This window comes from Orussus abietinus, unplaced genomic scaffold (assembly GCF_000612105.2).
Source record: "Orussus abietinus isolate OABI.00-Male unplaced genomic scaffold, Oabi_2.0 scaffold291, whole genome shotgun sequence".
In the NCBI taxonomy this organism is placed as follows: Eukaryota; Metazoa; Arthropoda; class Insecta; order Hymenoptera; family Orussidae; genus Orussus; species Orussus abietinus.
The window spans coordinates 1-16,969 of NW_019394451.1; the positions used below are offsets into that span (position 1 = coordinate 1).

At 41.5% G+C, this 16,969-nt stretch overlaps 1 long non-coding RNA gene across 1 annotated transcript; it reads right to left on the minus strand.

Annotated features, from left to right (window-relative positions):
• Positions 1 to 11,231: 11,231 nt before the first annotated feature.
• LOC105698453 lies at positions 11,232 to 16,907 on the minus strand. The gene is made up of 4 exons (XR_001103925.2): positions 16,870 to 16,907; positions 16,674 to 16,748; positions 14,704 to 14,829; positions 11,232 to 13,926 (listed from the first exon to the last, which is right to left on the minus strand). It is a non-coding gene; the product is annotated as an uncharacterized LOC105698453 (long non-coding RNA).
• Positions 16,908 to 16,969: the final 62 nt, after the last annotated feature.

Below are 16,969 nucleotides of genomic sequence, written 5' to 3' on the forward strand. Positions count from 1 at the left end.
CAGAGGATTTCTGGAGTTTTACTTCGATTTCTTTATAATTATTGTACGAAAACGACAGGTGGAATATGCCATTTGGTACCATAACCAATATAATTCGACCCAGTTGTCAATATAAAAACGAACGTCGGCAACGTAGGCATTTAGAAAAATCTTCTTTATCGACGTTGATCAAGTTCCTCGACGTGTTTCACTTCACCTTAAGGTGAAGTGAAACCCCTCTTCATATCAGACGATTCGAATACAACACTTTTTTTTTAAGGGTATTAGACCAAACTGTCCGAAACTATGACATGTCACTCCTGATCATCTAAGAATTGTCCTGACACATTCAAAATTTGGATTTTTTAACAAAATTTGTTAACTCAGCCCAGACCAGAATCAAAATGGCGTCGGGCTCTCATATTTCGATCGATATACAATTATCGAAGGCTCCGATATGAGAAACGAAAGGGTCAGGACAATTTTACGACAATTTAGAACACTCTGGTAATCGAGAAACTCGCATTTGAACGGGATATAGGCAAAAAAAAGTGTTTTATGCGCTTCTATGCTAAAACGATGGGAATACGAGGTTTTGGAGTGAACATTTAGTTGACCTGGAAATCACAGATGGCGCAGGGGGTCCCTCTGCAGTCCATTAGGGCCCCAGAAAGCATGAATCCAGAGGATTTTTGGAGTTTTACTTCGATTTCTTTATAATTATTGTATGAAAACGACAGGTGGAGTATGCCATTTGGTACTATACCCAATATAATTCGACACAGCTGTCGATCTAAAAACGAACGTCAGCAACGTAGGTATTTAGGAGATTCTTCTTTATCGACGTCGATCAAGTTCCTCGACGTGTTTCACTTCACCTTAAGAGATGTGTTTGACGTCATTCTCATGAGAGACTTTTCCTAATTGTCAATCATTTTTTTTATTTATAGCGATTTAATGTAGATGTGTATTCCTGTTCTGATAAATGGAACATTACTCAAGGGAGGAACTTTATCGTATCACGGCACTTAGGAGAAATAAATTCAGATTTCGTCCCTCAGTGAAGATTTCAAGGAATTTCCAGAAAGTCGCAGAGGGAATCCTTGCCTTGGAATTTACATCGAGCAACCAGGAGGTGGCCGGATACTCTTCGAGATCTCAAGCTGAAGAAACGAGAGAAGGAGCTGATGACAAGACTGGAAAACTTGTTAATATTCTTCTAAACGAGCTAGAGCACTTATGTACTTGCGCTACTTGTATGATAAACTATAAATTAATTCGTATAATAAAGCAAGTTATTGAATGATAACAATGAGTACGTTTAATTAAACGAGCATGTCTAGCGAACCCTCCAATTGCCTATTCCTGATTCTTGAGAATCACTTGCAGACCTGAGTTGATGTTAATTTTCTTGCGGTGGGAGAAAACTTTGCGATAAGATGTGGGAAGGTATCTGCGTGCCACCTCCTCGGTTGTCCTATGATCCTGTTAGAAATCGGAAATTTCAGCCCCTAAAATTTTTGCCCGGGAGAAACTCNGGTTGAAATTTCCTATTTGTAACAGGATCATAGGATAACTGAGGAGGTAGCACAGAGTTTCTCCCGGGCAAAAATTTTAGGAGCTGAAATTTCCGATTTCTAACAGGATCATAGGACAACCGAGGAGGTGGCACAGAGTTTCTCCCGGGCGAAAATTTTAGGGGTTGAGATTTCCGATTTCTAACAGGATCACAGGATAACCGAAGAGGTGGCACAGAGTTTCTCCCGGGAAAAAATTTTAGGGGCTGAAATTTCCGATGTCTAACAGGATCATAGGATAACTGAGGAGGTGGCACGCAGTTTCTCCCGGGCAAAAATTTTAGGGGTTGAAATTTCCCATTTGTAACAGGATCGTAGAATAACCAAGGAGTTTATATCTCCTAAGCGCCGCGATACGTGAAAGATCCACAATCCAGGTTTCTGTTAACGAATTAACACCGGAATAAAACAGCCTGTATACGATGCTTAATGTCAGTATAACCCTGGTAGTTATAAAACTGAACAATGTAGAATGAGTATATGCCCTAATGGCCCCAGCAATCGAAGCAATTGAATATCACCGACAGAATCCTCATACGTGCTAAGGAAAAAAGATATGGGGTAAATACTTCAATTAAAATTTGTATTTTTATTGATACAATATACATTTATCATATTTTCCGTATAGTACATTTATACATTCCGTATAGTACATTAATATGCTCATATAGCACAGGTTGTATTACGCTTTGACATGTCTTACATTATTAAGTCTTATGCACTCGCAGAAATCCTGTTTACCTTTATACGTATAAAGGAATATCATGGTGAAAGTTCGAGAACAAATTGCCATTCATTGTACCCTAACGTAATGTAATTTCCGAATTCCTTTGAATTCAATATCAAGATACAGATTTATTGGTCCTACATAACACCACCCAAATTTTCTAACTGAAGGTAAATCATTAGTTATAGAAGGAGATTTAAGTTTCAAAGTCTACTTAGCCTAACTTTTTCCCGAGGAAAAGCCAGGCTAGTGTTACGTCCCACGTAACATTGGCTATGAACAATGGCGGACATGAATGCCTCCCCTGCAGGTACATCGCCTGTGCAGGATGGGAGGGCATTGATGTCTCCCAGTCTACGGGATATTACCCTCTTATATACCAAAATATTGAGTTGGTGCACAAGTTCGTTTCTCTGAATTGAAACTAACCTTAATAGAATAATCTATCGATACCGTCCTTGTAAGACCTAAACGAAGGGCTCGAAATCCAAACTGAAACTGAACATAAGTGTGTAGGAGAATGTGCTACGAAAGATCAAATTAGAGAAGTTGCGGAATGACAGAAGATATGTCAGAATTGTCATTAAGCCGAGAATCACAATAGTAGGTAAATGTTGAATATGCATTAAACATTTATTTCCTCTTAAGCTCATCGGTTCAGTGATCGTACCTTAAATTATGTAATTCCGCACATTTAGAAAAAATGCAATTTGAAAGGTATCCTCGTTGTACTGCACGAGATAATTCCTAGACATGTATAAAAAACATATTTGGCATAAATGTCAGAACAGTAAGCTGTTATCATTGTTCTTTGAAGAATATCCAAGTATTTGTCTTGAGAAATGTTTCTAACCAATTTATTTACTCCGAGTTGATTACATTTTTTAAGTGTATCACGTGTATTCCTACTTACAGACACATCTGTGTATTATACGTAGTATACACGTATATATTTATACACATTAAGTGCATCGATTGCATTCCCTTACATTGCATATAATATTGCATTGCATATAAATGCACACAGGTGTATATCACGTGTATGTATTTTTTTTATTACTGGGTATATTTCAAGTTCCAAGTTTAAATCATAGTCTTTAACATGTATATTCCAAATTCATATTCTTTAACAGGTATATTTCAAGTTCAAAGTTTAAATCATATTCTTTAACATGTATATTTCAAATTCATATTCTTTAACAGGTATATTTCAAGTTCCAAGTTTAATTCATATTCTTTAACAGGTGTCCTCATTGCGCTGTACGAGATAATGCTGGACAATATATAAGACCCGACAAAAAGTACTGTTAAATACTTCCCACGGTCATGTATAAAGAACATGTTTGACATCAGTGTCAAAATAGTAAGCTGGTATCATTGATGGTCTTTTAAGGATGTCCAAGTGTTTGTTTAGAGAAATTTTTACAATTAACCTCTTTGTCTTCGATGCGTCCTACCATTACCCTGAAGAGGCAAATATAGACAAAGGATTAAGTGTTTTAACAGCAAGGATGGTTTTAAACGATGAAAATGACATGTCCCAAAACATTAAGCATGCTACAAATAGTAATAAACTTATGCGATACCTCAGAAGGCAGTATAACCATACTGAGTTTCAATGTTTGGAATGCGCCAAATCATGATTGAAATATGTGTAAAATAAATATACGCAATTGATTATTGCATTGCTTCTTCATTTTCCAACAACCAAATCCTTAACAATTTAACGGGCTCGGTCAAATAGTTTAAATATGACGGGAGAGCGATCGTCGGATGAAACAACCCTTAGCAACATTTCCGGAGAACCGGGAAAAGAAAAAACCGTTACGGAGAAGCCCGCAATTCAAACCCGGCGCGACGACAGATGCTTTTTTATTTTCCGACAACCAAATCCTTAACAATTTAACGGGCTCGGTCAAATAGTTTAAATATGACGAGAGAGCGATCGTCGGATGAAACAACCCTTATTAACATTTTCGGAGAACAGGGAAAAGAAAAAACCGTTACGGAGAAGCCTGCAATTCAAATCCGGCGCGACGACAGATGCTTCTTTATTTTCCGACAACCAAATCCTTAACAATTAAAGGGCTCGGTCAAATAGTTTAAATACGCCGGGAGAGCAATAATCGGATGAAACAACCCTTAGCAACATTTCCGGAGAACCGGGAAAAGAAAAAACCGTTACGGAGAGCCCGGAATTCAAATCCGGCGAGACGACAGAACCACCTGACGGCAGATGCTTCTTTATTTTCCGACAACCAAATCCTTAACAATTTAACGGGCTCGGTCAAATAGTTTAAATATGACGAGAAAGCGATCGTCGGATGAAACAACCCTTAGCAATATTTCCGGAGAACCGGGGAAAAGAAAAAACCGTTCACAGGTTTCCTTCGGGAGATTACTCGTGGGGGAGTACCGCACGAAAAAGACGTGATACATACCGGTGAATCTGGGAAAGGTAAGAATCCTATCAAAAGGGATGAAATGTAAGAAGTGGACTTTAGTGAAAACCAACTTCGAAGTGGAAGCAGATGGAACCGAGGCTTCAAACCCCGGGTATGCTTCAGGAAAGTTCTCTTAGAGGAGTACCGCACGAAAAAGACGTGATACATACCGGTGAATCTGGGAAAGGTAAGAATCCTATCAAAAGGGATGAAATGTAAGAAGTGGACTTTAGTGAAAACCAACTTCGAAGTGGAAGCAGATGGAACCGAGGCTTCAAACCCCGGGTATGCTTCAGGAAAGTTCTCTTAGAGGAGTACCGCACGAAAAAGACGTGATATCGACCGGTGAATCTGGGAAAGATAAGAATCCTATCAAAAGGAAGAAATGAAGTGGACTTTAGTCGAAAGCAACATCGAAGCGGAAGCAGATGGAACCGAGGCTTCAAGCCCCAGGTTTGCTTCGGGAGATTACTCCTAGAGGAGTACCGCACGAAAAAGACGTGATATCGACCGGTGAATCTGGAAAAGAGTAGAATCCTATTAAAAGGGATGAAATGTAAGAAGTGGTCTTCAGTCAAAACCAACTTCGAAGCGGAAGCAGATGGAACCAAGACTTCAAACCCCGGGTATCATTCAGGAAAGTTCTCCTAAGGGAGTTCCGCACAAAACAGACAAGCTGTCGGCCGGTGAATCTAGGTAAGATAAGTATTCAGTCATTTAATTTTTTTAAATTCAACCGGCGATGGCAAACTGTTAGCGTGCGAGAACTACATTTGGGGGTTGGAGGCATCCTGGGATGCGGTCCCTAGGATTATGCTCTATGCACCTGGGTGGAATGTGAGAGAATCGTGGAATGAATGCGTTAGTTACAGTCAGTAGCTCGTCTTAGCGATATCGAAATTAATCAAGTTAGGATTCTTTCAGCCTCATCAACGGTAGGGGCCTCTTTCTGAGGCCGCATCCTTTCCTGGCCCTCGTCCTTCGACTCCTCCAGGAGCGAGTCGAACGGGTCGGGGCCAGGAAGCGTGGTAGATAAATACTATGCAAACTCCTTCGATTGCCATCTACGTTCCGATTGCTAATATTCATTTAATTCTATTAAATTCAACCGGCGATGGCAATCGATAATGAATGCATGTGAGAGAACTGAACTTGGGGTTCGAAAGCAACCTGAGATGCGTTCTCTAGAATTATGCTCTATGCACCTGGGTGGAATGTGAGAGAATCGTGGAGTGAATGCGTTAGTTAGTCAGTAGCTCGTCTTACCGATATGTAAATTAATCAAGTTAGGATTCTTTCAGCCTCATCAACGGTAGAGGCCTCTTTCTGAGGCCGCGTCCTTTCCTGGCCCTCGTCCTTCGACTCCTCCAGGAGCTAGTCGAACGGGTCGGGGCCAGGAAGCGTGGTAGATAAATACTATGCAAACTCCTTCGATTGCCATCTACGTTCCGATTGCGGGTATGTATTTAATTTTTTGAAATTCAACCGGCGATGGCAATCGATAATAGATATATGTGAGAGATCTGAGCTCGGGGGTCGGAGGCATCCTGGGATGCGCTCCTTAGGATTAGTTTTGCACCTGGGTGGAATGTGAGAGAACCGTGGTGTGAATGTGTTGGAATGAATGTGGTTGATCTTTTAGATATAGCTAGGGAGATAGGATAGTTGTCTGGAATCAATACCCAGCTGAAGCAAATAGGTCCAGTGGGTGGGCCAGCAAATAGGTAGGTGGGATCTTTTCCTTTGGGTTTGTGGGGAGAACCTGGACCTGGGATACTTTTCCATCGTTCATATCCTTCTGAAAGTAGGGCAAGTGCAAGAATATTTTATGTACTATATTTCATGAAATAAACATCACCGATATCTCATTATTGATATGTCATAACGAGATAGAGATTAAGATGATTTAAGCTATCACTTAACAGGTAAGACACTTCATGATGTGAAAAGACAGGAATCCTGTCTAGGAGAAATATAAGAAGCAGAGTGTAGTGAAATCCAACTTCGGGGTGGAAGCAGATGGAACCGGGGCTTCAAACCCCAGGTATCATTCGGGAAAGTTCTCGTAGGGAGTACCGCACGAAAAAGACGTGATGTCAACCGGTGAATATGGCAAAGATAAGAATCCTATCAAAAGGGATGAAATGTAAGAAGTGGACTTTAGTGAAAACCAACTTCGAAGCGGAAGCAGATGGAACCTAGGCTTCAAACCCCAGGTATCATTGAGGAAAGTTCTCGTAGGGAGTACCGCACGAAAAAGACGAGATGTCGACCGGTGAATCTGGGAAAGATAAGAATCCTATCAAAAGGGATGAAATGTAAGAAGTTGACTTTAGTGAAAACCAACTTCGAAGCGGAAGCAGATGGAACCGAGGCTTCAAACCCCAGGTATGCTTCAGGAAAGTTCTCTTAGAGGAGTACCGCACGAAAAAGACGAAATGTCGACCGGTGAATCTGGGAAAGATAAGAATCCTATCAAAAGGGATGAAATGTAAGAAGTTGACTTTAGTCGAAACCAACTTCGAAGCGGAAGCAGATGGAACCTAGGCTTCAAACCCCAGGTTTCCTTCAGGAAAGTTCTTCTAGAGGAGTACCGCACGAAAAAGACGTGATATCGATCGGTGAGTCTGGGAAAGATAAGAATCGTATCAAAAGGAAGAAATGAAGTGGAAGTTCTCCTAGAGGAGTACCGCACGAAAAAGACGTGATATCGACCGGTGAATCTAGGAAAGATAATAATCCTATCAAAAGGAAGAAATGAAGTGGACTTTAGTCAAAACCAACTTCGAAGCGGAAGCAGATGGAACCAAGGCTTCAAACCCCGAGTCTCCTTCAGGAAAGTACTCCTAGGGAAGTACCGCACGAAACAAAGGGAACGTCCGCCGGTAAGTCGCAACTTTCCGTTCCTCGGACGCCCGCCATGCCCCATGGGATGAAATGTCCGAACCGGCATGGAGGTCGGTTGTATGTTACCCGATATATCCGAGTAACCGCGAGTCGACGGGACGACCTCTCGTCAACTCACGAGTGGCCACGCATATTTCCTTTGTTGTTTCTGTGTCAACTTAGACCAGGACTAGACTCCTGCGTCCGCGGTAGATCTCGGTTTGAAATACTTCGTCGAGTGCCGGGAAGTCACACAGCCCTCCTGGTTCCATATTTTTCCTTGCCTTTCTTAAACTAAGCCGACGGTGGCACTTGATGATACGTTTGTGTGCGAGAACTGAACTCGGGGGTCGAAGGCATCCTGGGATGCGCTCTCTAGGATTAGGGGTTTTGCACCTGGGTAGAATGTGAGAGAACCGTGGAGTGAATGCGTTAGGCAGTAGCTCGTCTTACCGATATGTAAATTAATCAAGTTAGGATTCTTTCAGCCTCATCAACGGTAGGGGCCTCTTTTTGTGGCCGCGTCCTTAATCAGTTAGTCAGTAGCTCGTCTTGACGATATCGAAATTAATCAGGTTAGGATTCTTTCAGCATCAACGGTAGGGGCCTCTTCCTGTGGCCACGTCCTTAATCAGTTAGTCAGTATCTCGTCTTAACGATATCGAAATTAATCAAGTTAGGATTCTTTCAGCCTCATCAACGGTAGGGGCCTCTTTCTATGGCCGCGTCCTTTGCTGGCCCTCGCCTTTCGACTGCTCCAGGAGCGAGTCGAAGGGGTCGAAACCAGGAGGTGTAGTAAATGAATACTTTGCGAGCTCCTTCAATTGCCATCCGTATTCGGATAGCGGGTATTCATTTAATTGTTTCAAATTCAACCGGCGATGGCAATCCATAATGCGTTTACGTGCGAGAATTAACTTCGGGGGTCGGAGGCATCCTAGGATGCGCTCTCTACGATTAGGGGTTTTGCACCTGGGTGGAATGTGAGAGAATCGTGGAGTGAATGGGTTAGTTACAGTCAGTAGCTCGACTTAGCCATATTGAAATTAACCAAGTTAGGATTCTTTCAGCCTCATCAACGGTAGGGGCCTCTTTCTGTGGCCGCGTCCTTAATCAGTTAGTCAGTAGCTCGTCTTGACGATATCGAAATTAATCCGGTTAGGATTCTTTCAGCATCATCAACGCTAGGGGCCTCTTCCTGTGGCCACGTCCTTAATCAGTTAGTCAGTATCTCGTCTTAGCGATATCGAAATTAATCAAGTTAGGATTCTTTCAGCCTCATCAACGGTAGGGGCCTCTTTCTGTGGCCGCGTCCTTAATCAGTTAGTCAGTAGCTCGTCTTGACGATATCGAAATTAATCCGGTTAGGATTCTTTCAGCATCATCAACGCTAGGGGCCTCTTCCTGTGGCCACGTCCTTAATCAGTTAGTCAGTATCTCGTCTTAGCGATATCGAAATTAATCAAGTTAGGATTCTTTCAGCCTCATCAACGGTAGGGGCCTCTTTCTGTGGCCGCGTCCTTAATCAGTTAGTCAGTAGCTCGTCTTGACGATATCGAAATTAATCCGGTTAGGATTCTTTCAGCATCATCAACGCTAGGGGCCTCTTCCTGTGGCCACGTCCTTAATCAGTTAGTCAGTATCTCGTCTTAGCGATATCGAAATTAATCAAGTTAGGATTCTTTCAGCCTCATCAACGGTAGGGGCCTCTTTCTGTGGCCGCGTCCTTAATCAGTTAGTCAGTAGCTCGTCTTGACGATATCGAAATTAATCAGGTTAGGATTCTTTCAGCATCATCAACGCTAGGGGCCTCTTCCTGTGGCCACGTCCTTAATCAGTTAGTCAGTATCTCGTCTTAACGATATCGAAATTAATCAAGTTAGGATTCTTTCAGCCTCATCAACGGTAGGGGCCTCTTTCTATGGCCGCGTCCTTTGCTGGCCCTCGCCTTTCGACTGCTCCAGGAGCGAGTCGAAGGGGTCGAAACCAGGAGGTGTAGTAAATGAATACTTTGCGAGCTCCTTCAATTGCCATCCGCGTTCGGGTTGCGGGTATTCATTAAATTGCTTCAAATTCAACCGGCGATGCCAATCGATAATAGATATATGTGAGAGAACTGAACTCGGGGGTCAGAGACATCCTGGGATGCGCTCCCTAACCTCTCTGCACCTGGGTGGAATGTGAGAGAATCGTGGAGCGAATGGGTTAGTTACAGTCAGTAGCTCGTCTTAGCCATATCGATACGATCGTCACGACGTACCCCCTAGCCACGATCGTGGTCACGTTTCGCTCAGTCAACGTATTCAGTCATCGTTTTCTGCCTCGATTTTGCCGCACATCTTTTAGTTAATATGTTATTATCATTGCCACAACCAACATCGAAACGTCCGCGTAGAACGCAGCTGAGAGACCCACATATTTATTTCCAATAAAATATTACATTCTTTATACGTCGTAAATCTGAATCGGGGCTACCCGGACCATCACACGACACCTCGAAAGTGATATATCAAGTGACTTCAAGATGAGCTCAAAATGATCAATCATTGACTTGAAGAAGAAACCGCGCGGCATGGTGTTGCATACTCACGGCAATAAAGTCGAACTGGTAAATCGTTTGTCAGTGGACAACACGCGCTGTCACCAAGTTTACTTTTACGAAACTGCATATTGAACGAGATCGAATTCCGGTCATCCGTTTGCGAGGAACGTCGATTCTACCCCGTGCAAACCGAGAGTCTGTTTTTAGCAAACGGCAAACAGGTGTTTAATGTACGACGTGCTGCATGGTCAGTTTGCTTTTACGAAATTGTGCATTAGAGAAGATTGGGAGATGGACATTCGTTTGTGAGGAACGTCGATGCTACCCCGTGCAAACCGAGAATCTGTTATTGTCATGTGCTTAAGCACGTGTTTAATGTACGACGTACTGCATGGTCAGTTTGCTTACACGAAACTGCATATTGAACATGATCGAATTCCGGTAATCCATTTGCGAGGAAAGTCGATTCTACCCCGTGCAAACCGAGAATCCGTTTTTGGTAAACGGCAAACACGTGTTTAATGTACAACATGCTGCAATGGTCAATTTGCTTATACGAAACTGCGCATTGAAGAAGATCGAAATGCAACCATCCGTTTGCGAGGAACGCTGATTCTGTCCCATGCAAACCGAGAACCTCTTTTTCGCAAACCGCGAACACGTGTTTAATGTACGACGTACGGCATGGTCAGTTTACTTATACGAAACTGCATATTGAACAGGATCGAATTCTTGTCATCCGTTTCCGAGGAACGTCGATTCTACCCCGTGCAAACCAAGAACCTCTTTTTCGCAAACCGCGAACATGTGGTTAATGTACGACGTGCTGCATGGTCAGTTTGCTTAAACGAAACTGCATATTGAACAAGATCGAATTCCGGTAATCCGTTTCCGAGAAACGTCGATTCTACCCCGTGCAAACCGCGAACACGTGGTTAATGTACGCCGTGCTGCATAGTCAGTTTGCTTTTACGAAATTGTGCATTAGAGAAGATTGGGAGATGGACATTCGTTTGCAAGAAACGTCGATTCTACCCCGTACAAACCGAGAACCTCTTTTTCGCAAACCGCGAACACGTGGTTAATGTACAACGTGCTGCATGGTCAGTTTGCTTATACGAAACTGCATATTGAACAAGATCGAATTCTTGCCATCCGTTTGCAAGAAACGTCGATTCTACCCCGTGCAAACCGAGAATCTCTTTTTCGCAAACGGCGAACACGTGTTTAATGTACATGTTGCATAGTTAGTTTGCTTATACGAAACTGCATATTGAACAAGGTCGAATTCTTGCCATCCGTTTGCAAGAAACGTCGATTCTACCCCGTGCAAAACGAGAATCTCTTTTTCGCAAACGGCGAACACGTGTTTAATGTACATGCTGCATAGTCAGTTTGCTTATACGAAACTGCATATTGAACAAGATCGAATTCTTGCCATCCGTTTGCAAGAAACGTCGATTCTGTCCCGTGCAAACCAAGACCCTCTTTTTCGCAAACGGCGAGCAAGTGTTTGCCTTGCATGGCTCAAATTTCAATTTGCAAACTGTGGTTCGGCATAACGTATATGCATCGCCACAAGACCAGGGTGTCTCACTGAACGCGTCGTGTAAACGCGAATAATTTTAGGAATCCAAGGCTAAACGCCATGAACAAGACCAAGGCTCATACACATACCTCATACCCCATGAACAAGACAAGTCATGGCTCATACACATTCCTCATTTTTAGCGGTAATGAGGTCTATTATATATAGCATTTAAATGATTAAAATTAATGATTTAACGCTAAAAGTGAGGTAAGAGTACCGCCCCATGTGTTTAATGTGAGAGAATGCCACAGTTGATATGTGCCCATAATTATGAAAGTGGTCTAAGTCATATACTTTTTGTTTCGAAATTACATTGAATTAATTTCGTTTGAAATAATATGGTGTGAAATAACTGATAAACTCATTTTTTTTGTTAATTTTGACTTAGACCACTTTCATAATTATGGGCACATATGTCCAATAGTTTCTGTGTGCTTTGTGCCTAAGCAGATTTGTTACAAAACGTTATGTGCTCTCAATAATCAACCAGACATTCTCTTGGTCCCTATTATTCAATCGTCTCGAACTTTCACCATTTTATTCCTGTCCTAAAATTCGTGAAGCTCCGATTAGTTCCTCGTCTCCTCTCGCCATCAAATTCTCCGTTTCTCAAATTTCTACCAAATAACGAAAAAGGAACAGATTTCTTTAGCAGGTTTAAAAGAGAGGATTTTCTTACGATAGTACCAAACCTAACTTACGCTGATAAAACGCAATTACAATTGTAGAAGTTTAACTTTGAAATAAAGTACAGGGTTGACCCATAAATTCGTACCGTTTAAATGTTCAACATTTTAGCATCTTACTTTTTTTTCAAACGAGGGGTCGAAGAATTGCCTAACCGTTGAGAAGACGTTGCCAACAACGAAGGGAATTATATTAATGACTAATATTGTTAAATTTCACGTTTTTAAGTAATTTTTTCTATATAATATGAAGACCGGCACGAACTTTTGGGACAACCCAATGTTTTAACTCTACGTCTTAAAAATACGTTTTTCTTAACCGTTTGACTGCTAAGCAATTTTTGCAAGAACGCACGAAAACTGCGGAGCAACAAAGAAACACTGAAACTCGCAGCGCAAAAGCACTGCGTCGCGGTTTTCGAGACAAATGAACGCAGCGCTTTTGCGCCGCGTAGCAGTCAAACGGTTAATTATCCAACTATTATCTTGCGAATCGATTTCAAAACACATGGACAGGATCTGACTCCCCCATTTATGCTGCAAACTTCCCACCAGAGGGAGAAGTCTTCGAATTCGATACGGATATATCCATAGTGCACTTACTACGTAATCGAAGACTGCTGAAACTCCATCGATGATGTTCTCCTGGTAGTTGATCGGCGATGTAAGTAGAAACAGGTAACTGGTTGTAAGATCTTGGTATGGCAATCATCGGCAGAAAACTCCATTGATAGCGTTCTCCCGATAACTGATCGGCAGTGTAAGTAGAAACGGGTAACTGGTTGTCACATCGTCTGGATATGACAATAATCGGCAGACAACTCCATTGATGGTGTTCTCCCGGTAGTTGATCGGCAGTGTAAGTAAAAACGGGTAACTGGTTGTAAGATCATCCGGATATGACAATTATCGGTAGAAAACTGCATTGATGGTATTCTCCCAGTAGCTGATCGACGGTGTATGCAGAAACAGGTAACTGGTTGTAAGATCTTCCGGGTATGACAATCATCAGCAGAAAACTGCATTGATGGTATTCTCCCAGTAGTTGATCAGCGATGTAAGTAGAAATAGGTAACTGGTTGTAAGATCTTCCGGATATGACAATAAACGGCAGAAAACTCCATTGATGGTATTCTCCCAGTAGCTGATCGACGGTGTATGCAGAAACAGGTAACTGGTTGTAAGATCTTCCGGATATGACAATCATCAACAGAAAACTTCATTGTTCTCCCGGTGGCTGATCAACGGTGTAAATAGGATCAGGTAACTGGCTGTAAGATCTTCCGGATATGACAATCATCGGCAGAAAAAAACCGAATCCTTTGATCCCGTGTGCTCTGCAAGGGCTCGGTTGGTCCCATTAAATCCCTAATCAAGAGTGCTGATTAGCATGGGGGGGCCTCGATTGTCTTTATGTCTCCAAAACAGGTGCGAACCGATCCAATTCGCAGATCGATTCAAGATAGCCGGTGCGTGTCCCACGCAGTAAAAAGCCTGGAAAATAATATAAAAAATTCAACATTTTAATTCCAGTGAATGCCTCATTTTGCCTTCGCCTCATAATCCGTTGACGCGAAAAGAAACGAAAAACGACATCCAATCCTTATTGGACTTTATCAGTCTCTCGAATATATAGAGTGGAATTTATTCAAATGAAATGCACTAAACTCGTATTCCAGAACAAGGATTCAAGGCAATTAACATGCATATATCTTTTTAAGGAACTGGAAGGAATTAAATTAACCTCTGATAAATGTGCAGACCTCTTAACGGAATACATATCATCTGAAGGTAATATGAAATATATATATATCTGCACAGTCAGTTTACTTATACGAAACTGCATATTGAACAAGATCGAATTCCGGCCATCCGTTTGCGAGGAACGTCGATTCTACCCCGTGCAAACCGAGAATCTCTTTTTCGCAAACGGCGAACACGTGTTTAATGTACGACATGCTGCATAGTCAGTTTGCTTATACGAAACTGCATATTGAACAAGATCGAATTCTTGCCATCCGTTTGCAAGAAACGTCGATTCTACCCCGTGCAAACCGAGAATCTCTTTTTCGCAAANGGGAGACATCGATGCCCTCCAATCCTGCACAGGCGATGCCATATCTGCAGGGGAGGCATTCATGTCCGCCATTGTACACAGCCTAAGGGTAGACGAACACGAGGGGGAGAAGCCAAGGATGAGTAATACGGTATATGGTTTGAAAACTACTCGGAAAATAAGAAATACATTCTGATACAATTACGAAAGCGTACCTAGCAGAGTAGACCCGTGACCTTCCGGATGAACTTGATGAAAGAATCTTGGCGCAAGAGCACATCCCATCCCGTCCACATCCCATCTCCGTGGCCATTGTCGTCGCCTCGAAATCCATAGAAAATCTGTTGGATTTCGTTATTTGATATTACTAAATGTTTATTATAAATTAAATCTTAGTTATACCGAATCTCTAGGTCACTAATGTTAAACTGCACTGCTTAAACTGTTCGTTAATAGAGAGAGACGTATTCTCTGCCTTCACCTTTCAAATGCGAATTGAGACTCCTCCGAATATTTCGAACTAACGTTCTATTAGGACTGCCGGAAACCCCTCACACCATTCCCTAGCTTTCCCCTCGAAAAACCCCACAATGGGATTTTTCCCCCACCTTTCCCTACCCCAGAAGACCCCAGGGTTGCCAACCGTACTAACGTTATAGTATTTGTACTACTATCTCAAGGTTTGTTCGTTTTGCCTACTCTTTTTACACTTTCACGAAAAGCGTTATCGATACCATAAGTGAACTGATTTAATTTTTGAGATCGGAGGGGAATTCTTTTCAGTAATTCGTTGAGGATGATATCGACTGATAATGATAATCGACTGATCACATCAACTAATACATATCGATACCAAGATTTAATTTTTGGGATCGGAGGGAGATTCGTTTCAGTAATTCATTGAGGATGATATCGACTGATCACATCAATTAATACATATCGATACCAAGATTTAATTTTTGGGATCGGAGGGGAATTCTTTTCAGTAATTTGTTGAGGATGATATAACAGGAGGAAATTATTCGGAAGTACCAATTTGTTAGAGCAGAGTGTAACGGTTTCAGTTTCTGGGTATAAGATTAGTTGTTGATTGTTTTTCGATGGGGTCATTTCGAAGCAGTTTGTGGTCTACTTTTCAGTCAAGGATAAGGAGAGAGTCAAAGTACGCATTGGTGTTTATCTAGAGCGCGTTCTTAAGAATACACTTAATGCAAAATATTCTAGGAAATATATGTTTCCGTTCTATGAGATATTTCAAGATTCTTACGACATTTGTAACGTGAGGGAGAATGGACATTACGGAATTTGTATTAATTTATACTTTACATGAATTAAATAAAGACACGGTTTCGATAAAAGAATTAAAAGAAAAACCATCAATGGCTTTGATAACTCGTTTGAGACAATGAATGGTCAAATGAAGACACGGTTTCGTTAAAAAAATTAACAGACGAGCCATCAATGGTTCTCGTAATTCATTTGAGATAATGAATGGTCAAATAACAAACCCAGGCAATGAACGGGTGGATAACAATCAAAGGTAGTTTGCCTTGCTTTGATTGTACCTCCACATTTGTATATTCTCTTTGCCTCGATTATTCGTGTTCAAATATGTCAACCCCACTTTACTCTTCATTTCTTTGATGTTCATGCTTTCTGTAAATTTAACGTTAACAATGTCTGATATCGCTTTAATTCAATGCTGGAAATCCAAAAGTCACATGTTAATTAGACATCTTTTTTGTGTTCTTTTTAGTATGCATGAATTCCTATCCTGACGACGATTGTATATTTTATTTTATTATAGATTTTAAAACGGAAGGACATGAACAAGATGCAAAGGACCTCCCATGAACGTATAATTTTTAACTACTTCAGAATCTTTTGAAACACCACCATACTACAATGTGATAGCAATTTCTTTATAAGTATCGTGACGAATGTTATACATATGATTAATAACAAATCCTTTTGCAAAAATCCTAAATATATGACCCTTACCCTCTATAACATTGTAATTCTAATATGAAGCATCTAATTCAATTTTTTCATATGGAATTATTAATGCTGTCGATTCTTAGGAACCGACGCCGTGTAAACGGAAAGTCCACTGTCGATTTCTTGGGAACGACGCCGCGCTCAACATGTTAAATATTCATCTCTGCCTCGTTCGATGATAACTAACCTCAAAATTCCAGCGGTGAGTACCGGTGCAATTCGCCGTGGAAAACAATCGTCGAATTTTCAACAATATATTTATCTACAATGGAAAAAACTACACTGTCATTTCTAATTACTATAGTTTCGTAATCAAAGGTATCTCGACAAGCTTCCTCGAGTTAAAAAATACTTGATAAACGTAAACGATCGTTAACCCTCACCTTCTTCCACCTTCTTCCACCCAGGGATGCGAAGAGAATGAGAAAGAGTGGAAGCTACCATAAGCAGAGATGAGTTGGGTGGTTGCTCACGGGCAGAGTT